Source organism: Tenrec ecaudatus, chromosome 10 (genome assembly GCF_050624435.1).
Source record: "Tenrec ecaudatus isolate mTenEca1 chromosome 10, mTenEca1.hap1, whole genome shotgun sequence".
NCBI lineage: Eukaryota > Metazoa > Chordata > Mammalia > Afrosoricida > Tenrecidae > Tenrec > Tenrec ecaudatus.
In genome coordinates this window covers 57,189,014-57,195,381 of record NC_134539.1, presented here as the reverse complement: position 1 = coordinate 57,195,381, position 6,368 = coordinate 57,189,014, and positions in this window count along the sequence as shown.

Here is a 6,368-nt window from a genome sequence, read left to right as displayed (position 1 = left end):
ATTCCACTCAGCTAGCTTGCTCGAACACCCCCAGGATCTCTACATCCTCCTTGTTGATTTTAATCCCCTAGTTGTTCCCCTGTCTATGGCGTTGTTTGCTCACCACTCCCTTCCTCCACCTCTTTCTCTCCCCAAGTCCCTATGAGACTGTTGGTCCCATTACTTTCTCCTTGAGCTTGGCTCCCAAGCCTATAGTATATAAATAATACAGACCAAACAAAAAAGAAAAAATATTGGAAAGTAGATAAAACATACATAATAATTCCAGGTTTGCCCACTGACCTTTATGACTGTCTCCCTACTGGCCCTGGGGGAATTCCATGAGCTGCCCCTCCGAGCCTGAAGTCTATTTGTGGGGGCTCTTGGAGGCTATATGGCTTGGTTTTGCTCTCATTGCTGATCTATTATGTTCTCTTCTTGTTTAACCCCCTAGTAAACGTACAGTCTCAACATCCATCTCCCCTGCCCTATAAAGTCCCTGTGAGTTGTAAGGGGCTGGCAGTGGGGAGTGGGAGTGAAAACATGGGTTCGTGGTAGCAATGGCCTCACTGAAGTGTTGGGAGAGTTAACTGAATGTATACTAGGTAACTGAGAACAGTGACTGGAACTTGGTGAGTGCTTAGTAAATGGTTGTTCTAGTCCTAACAGAGCTCTGGTGTCCTAACGGGTTATGAACTGAGCTGCTCATCATACGGTCAGTGGTCCTAACCCACCAGCTAGCTATCCCTTGGGAGAAAGAAGAGGCTATCAGCTTCCGGAAAGAGTGTTAAAGTCTTGGAAATGCAAAAAGAACAGATCTACTCTGCCCTGTCGTCTCCCCATGACTCAGAATCAACTCATTGGCAGCCGGCGCTTCTGTCCTAGTCCTAGAACCATCTCCCTTTGAGCAACTGCCCTTCCCTGGCGGTGGCATCAGTTTGCGGAGAAACCAAAGGACACGTGCACATTTTCATTAAAACAGATGTGTCTTTCAGACACTCAGAAGTACATTTTTGATCCAAATTAGCTGATATTTATCACCTCAGTTATAATCTTGCATTGGGAACCTCAAGTTACATGGTGATGGGGTACATGGTTCCATCTTCAAGGGCCTTACCCCACAGTGGGGCAAGAGGCACTCAACACAATGGATTGATGTGAACGATGACACAGGACAAAGGAGGAGTAAAGATAACTCTCTGAATCTATGCAAGTCACTATGAGTGATTAATTCAGGAGGAAATGGATGATGAAGTGACAGTTGACTCCCAACAATGGACCAAATATGATTTGTCCTAGGCAAGACATACTGGGACTCCAGGTTGTGAAATAATGTGGACCAAGAAGAGATGCAAGAAAAATACACAGAATGAGAAGAGAATGCGAGAAATATTTTGTTTTGTACATTAAAAAACAAAACAAACAAACCACCCAGTCACAGTCAAGTAAATTCTTGTCCCCCAGTTCGTTGTAGTAGCGTTAAGACTACACTCTGAAATTTTCAAGGTTGTGAACTTTCAGAAGACTGACAGTATTCTTTCCTGAGGCACTTCTGGGTAGGTTTGAACCACCAAAGTATTGGTTATTGGTCAAGCATTTAACCACTGGCATTACCGAGGGACTCCTGGTTATACACAAAGCATGTGTGGAGGGTGGGGGAGGAAGAAAGAAAGGATTCTACCGTCAATGGTTTGGGTTCTTTTTCCAAATCATGTTTTCCTCCTTCTCCTTCTTTATTGTGATACTATTTGATGAGCATTTACTGTATCCCTAGAAGTTGTTGAGAATTTATTGAATCCCTAACATTATAGTTAGCTCTTAATATACTTTTCTTCATAGCAACATTATGAGTGTGCTTGTGATGACTGTATCCCTGTTGCTGATGGGGAAAAAAAAGTGCTGTTTACAAAGGTGAAATAGTTGGCCAAATATTAATGCAACTCTTAAGTAGTTATATTAAAAACAAAATCTGGTTTCATAACCCCTATGCACAATTTTATCATGATGGGTAGCATCTGCTGGTTGATGGATGATTAAGGTGGAAAGGGTAGTGATTGGCCAGCTACCTTTGAGAGCCAAGAGAAGTGACTTACATAACCAGAAGACACCAGTTGGTTCCACGGCATTTTCAAATGACTTGCCTCACTGTAAAATGAGATGATTAGTCTAAAATTGGGTGTATTTACATAGCAAAGGGATGTTTGACTGCTGTTTTATGTCAATTGCTTATTAGTTTTGCTCATCAGAACAGTCCATGAGGTGGCATTGCTCATACACAACATGTGATAGACCTGCAGCTGAGAGAAATGGCCTTCTCAAGTCTCCACAGCTAGGCATTGTCATGGCCAGGACTCAACCGCCGGCCTTTTGCACACAGGACCCCAGTGAGCGCCTAACACTGCTAACAGAAGCCCTTCCCAACTATCCCATTATCCGACCCAACCATGAAAACACAAAGCCAAAATGATCTCAAATTATTTTATAAACCTTCCCTGACCCTTGTAAAATCAGCATATAGCATCAATCCTTCAAGCTATCTTTGCATAAAGAAAATAAAGACACTCTAATGAGTGCATTCAAAATGCTTTGCTCCAATATCTGTGCTCCAGGAAGAGAGCCATAAAACATCTCCTCTGTGTCAATGGATGGATGGTGTTAATAGTAGTGCCCCCTAGATATTTACATCACAAATCTCTTTTTGTCCACCCTCTGGTCAAATGCTATTAAGCCAAGATTTCCCACTGCTTCATAGTGATGTCAGGGGATGTAGTCCAGACATCATCAAACCCCAAGTTCTCAAAACTCACCCCAAACACCCAGGGCAGTGGCTGGGCAAAGCTTCTCAGCTGGAAGACTGTCAGCAGCAATGCACATAAATTCTACTTCCTGGGTGGAGGAACATCATCATTTGTCGGAGAAATTCCCCTAGGCTCTGAAATGGACACATTGTAAATAATTGGAGCATTAATGAATTAAAATGAGAATCCGTTCAGCTTGTCAGGATTTCACCCCTTGTTTTCAGTCTAAAAAGCATTTCCTTTGTGTTGAAGCAAGGAGTTCCTGGGTGCTGCAAACTATGAAGACACTGGGCCGCCAACTGAAAGGTTAGAGGTTCAAATCCACCTAGCGGTGCCCAGCAGCTACCTCCAAAAAAAAAAAATCAATCATTGGGGCACCTGTGCAGTCGAGGGTGCCTGTCGGCAATCTCTCCACCCGGCATTCGGTAACAAGCAGGGTCAGTTTTCTATCAAAATAAGAAAGTGTGGAGGTGAGGTCCACTGTGCTTGTGCTGATAGATGCAAGATGGCAGACAGTGCAGGACTGAAGATCCGGAGAGATGAGCAAATGTGGCTGCTAACTGGAGATGCAGAGCAGGTGGAGACTGAGGAGTAGGCTGGAGATCAGAAGCAGGCTGGAGGACAGAGCAGACCTCTTGTCTTACCTTAGCTGTGGACACCTAGCTGGAGCAGAGTCAGTTTCTGAGGACATCCTCAGCCAGTGGCAGCAAGGTGATCAAACTGCCCGCCCTCGCATCCCCTTAGCCCCAAATATCAGAAGTACAGCCCTGGTGGTACTGGAAAAGGGGGAGGGAGCTGATAGCACAGATGACTATAACCCACCCACCCTCCAGGGGAGTGAACAACAGAATTGTATGTGAAAGGAGATCATGGATGGGGTAAGATATGGCATACATACATACATAAAAGTTTATGGAATGTTGGGTGGGGGGCGAGGGGATAAAGGGGAGTTGATATCAAGGAGTGCTAGAAGAAAGAGTTTGGAAACTGATTGTGGTGGCAATTGTACAGACTGCTGGATGTGACTGAACTATGAAATGCTATGATGCCTGTAAGAATTCCCAATAAAATGATTTAAAACACAGACAAACAAATAAACAAATCAGCCACTGGCAACGCATGGGGTCCCCCTGAGGAGCGGTGGATAGGGCGCCATCTGGTTTAGAGTGATGCAAAGAATCTCTCCTCAGTCAAGCTAAGTGTGATCGATGGGTGCCAAAGTATGGCAGAGTAGTCCATCTGGGACACCTGAAGCTTGCTCTTCACCCATAATAGTGGTCACCCCTGCCTGCTTAGAATTATATGACCTGACTTCCTATGGCTAAGACTGATTGGACAAGGTAATGATACAATCTGAAGAACCACCCAAGAAAGTAGCTTGGGATGGTCAGATTTATTCTCTTGGGAATTTGGAATAGGGATTTAGAATAGGGATTTAGGTCAACAGGAAGATGAAAGCAGAGGGAGAGACTGGCCTGCCTCCTGGGAGCCATTTATCACAGTCGTCCTGATAAGGTGCATTTTCTTTATTAAATACTTTTATTAGGGCCTCTTACGTTTTTCATAACAATCCATACGTTCATCCATTGTGTCAAGCACATTTGTACATGTGTTGTCATCCTTTTCAAAGCATTTTCTTTCTACTTGATCCCTTGATATCAGCTCCTCATTCCCCCCCCTCCCCTGCTGTTCTTCCCTCAAGGACCCTTGATCAGTTATAGATTATTATTTTCATATCTTACATCTTCCTCTGTCACCCTTCACCCACTTTTCTGTTGTTCATCCTCCTGGGAAGGGTTATATGTTGATCCTTGTGATCCATTTCCCTTCTCCCCCCACCTTCCCCTTATCCTCCTGGTATTTCTACTCTCATTGTTGGTCCTGAGGGATGTATCTATCCTGGATTCCCTGTGTTGCAGGCTCTTATCTGTAGTAGTGCACATGTTCTGTTATAATCTGATTTGCAAGGTAGAATTGAGGTCATGGTAGAATTGAAGTCATGATAATGGGTGGGAGGATGGTTGTGGGGGCAGGGAGGAAGCATTAAAGAACTAGAAGAAAGTTGAATGTTTCATCGGTACTGTGCTGTACCCTGACTGGCTCATCTTTTCCTTGGGACCCTTCTGTAAGGGGATGTCCAATTGTCTACAGAGGGGATTTGGGTCTCCACTCTACTCCCATTCACATTGGCATGATTCTGCTCTGGGCCGTAGATGCCTGATACCTGATCCCATCAACACTTCATGATCACAAAGGCTGGTGTGTTTCTTCCATGTGGACTTTGTTGCTTCTCAGCTATATAGCCACTTGTTTATCCTCAAGCCTTGAAGACCTCAGACACTATATCTTTTGATAGCCAGGCACCATCAGATTTCTTTATCACATTTACTAATGTACCCATTTTGTCTTCAGTGATCGTGTCAGGAAGGTAAGCATCATGGAATGCCAGGTTAGTAGAACAAAGTATTCTTGCATAGAGGGAGTACTTGAGTAGAGGCCCAATGTCAATCTGCTACCTTAATACTAAACCTATAAATATATGTGCATGGATCTATTTCCCTGTTGTCATGTATATGTATTTACATATGTAAATGTCTGTGTTTAGACCTCTATATGTGCCCTTTGCCTCCTAGTTCTTTCCTCTATTTCCTTTTACTTTCCTCTTATCCCACTATCATATTTGGCCTTCATTTGGGTAAGGTGATTTTTCTTCTAATTGAATAATCACATATGTTTTTTCACTCTTTCCAACAAACCCTCAGGCCAATAAATAATGTAGAGGTTTGTCTTGTACATAGTCATGAAATACCAGTTCAACAGGATATGGTCAACGTTCATAATTCCATTTGAATCTTGGAAATAAAGGCTCTGTGAGGCAGGAAACCTAATGACCATTTCCTAGATGAGAATGTAAGGGTAAGGTAGGCCAACTTTATGGGTTAAACAGCAAGAGAGAGTCCAAACAGAGACCTGGATCCAGCCTTTCATACTTTTTACTGCCTGACAGCTTGCTGAGAGGAACACGTTGGTGGCTTGGCGAGAACTGGCTGTGGCCTGTGCCACAGGGAGGCTGGGAAGTGATTAAATGAGGCCCTGAGTGAGAGTGTGTAAGAATGACAGTGGCACACCGTGTTACCCACCTGTGGAGATTCAGTGCGGCATTACCACTAGGGATGTCTGGAAAATGTGAAGGACTCTGGAATGGGCAAAAAAAAAAAAAAAGAGAGAGAGAGAGAGAGATTACTGAAGGGCCTGCCTATCTAATCCTTCTCCATAGACTGTTTTTCATTGATTCTGAGCTGTTGTCCAATGATGGAAGTGGAAGAAAATCAATAACAATGCAAACAGTTATTATCCCTAGAAATGCAGGTTGGGTCCAGTAGACCTGCAATTGATTATTGACCAGTTTTGCATCTATTTGTACATCTGTCTCAGCATCCTTGATTGCCTCTGTGTGTCCTTGAAATTCTCCTCTTAGTAGTTTATAGCATCTTACTGGCTCCATCGTTAATTAATGAGATAAATAGAGTACTTGGCATCTGTTCATTTCATATTTATATGAGAAAATTGATTTAATCTTTTGTTAAATTC